Source organism: Wasmannia auropunctata, unplaced genomic scaffold, assembly GCF_000956235.1.
Source record: "Wasmannia auropunctata unplaced genomic scaffold, wasmannia.A_1.0 LD335998.1, whole genome shotgun sequence".
In the NCBI taxonomy this organism is placed as follows: Eukaryota; Metazoa; Arthropoda; class Insecta; order Hymenoptera; family Formicidae; genus Wasmannia; species Wasmannia auropunctata.
The window spans coordinates 707,767-708,670 of record NW_012026892.1 but is presented as its reverse complement, the minus strand read 5'-3'; the positions used below and the strand labels follow the sequence as shown (position 1 = coordinate 708,670).

At 53.0% G+C, this 904-nt stretch overlaps 2 protein-coding genes across 8 annotated transcripts in view; one reads left to right on the top strand and one right to left on the bottom strand.

Moving 5' to 3' along the window:
- LOC105453564 overlaps positions 1–904 on the bottom strand; it is a 90,053-nt gene that overhangs the window by 66,518 nt on the left and 22,631 nt on the right. The gene's annotated exons all lie outside the window — the stretch shown is intronic.
- The window catches only part of LOC105453563 (trichohyalin-like), a 43,872-nt gene that overhangs the window by 36,408 nt on the left and 6,560 nt on the right, over positions 1–904 (top strand). The window lies entirely within an intron of this gene.

Here is a 904-nt window from a genome sequence, read left to right as displayed (position 1 = left end):
AGCGTACACACGTACACACATACATACACATACACGACAGACACATAACACTCACAAGCGACAGACACAGACGCGCACATAATACGGGAGAGAGAGGCGTTCTTCGAGACCCACCTAATTCTCACCAAACGCATCGGATCATCTTGAAATCAACGTGAGATCGGGGGCCGGCGATCGCCGATCGCGGGGTGGCTCTCGGGCAAAACTACGGGCTAATCAAGTGTCGAGCTGCGCGACCTAACGCGAGAACGTGTACCCCGTTCGAGGACGTGTACCCCTGGCGAAGGAGGGTAAAACCGGCGGCGCGCTCGTTTTCCTCTTACCCTTTTTTTCTAATTTTCTCTACACGTGCGACCGTGATGACACCCCATAGGATGGGATCGGTCCGGCCCGCGACTCCCGGCGTTTTACTTTCTTTATAGTACAAACACTTATTTATACATACGTACGTATTATACATATTTATTATAAATATTAGCAAGGGCCCTACTCACGATTCAACTATACTTCGACGAACCGTAACGGCGAGAGAAGAAGAAGAAGAAGAAGAAGAAGAAGATGAAGAGAAGAAGCAAAAGGAGAACAAGCAAGAACAGGTCAGACGCCGGTAGGTGGCTAGGTTAGATGTCCCGTGTCTGCCCCGTGTCGCGGATGTAAACGCCAAGTCGTCATATTAGAAGGTGGCGGAGGAGCCGCCGTGCGATGGAACAGACGCTCCATCCACCGAGTATAAGATAGTGACGCGAGGGACGAGGAGGCTCGAGGAAGAGGACCAGTGACGTCACCGGCAACCTTGAGCACCGACCTCGGACAACGAGTTGCCCGTTTTATCTATATGCACGTGGGAGAGCGAGAAGGCGCCTTCCTCTTCACGCGTGCGCGCGAGCGAGCGAGCGAGCACGCG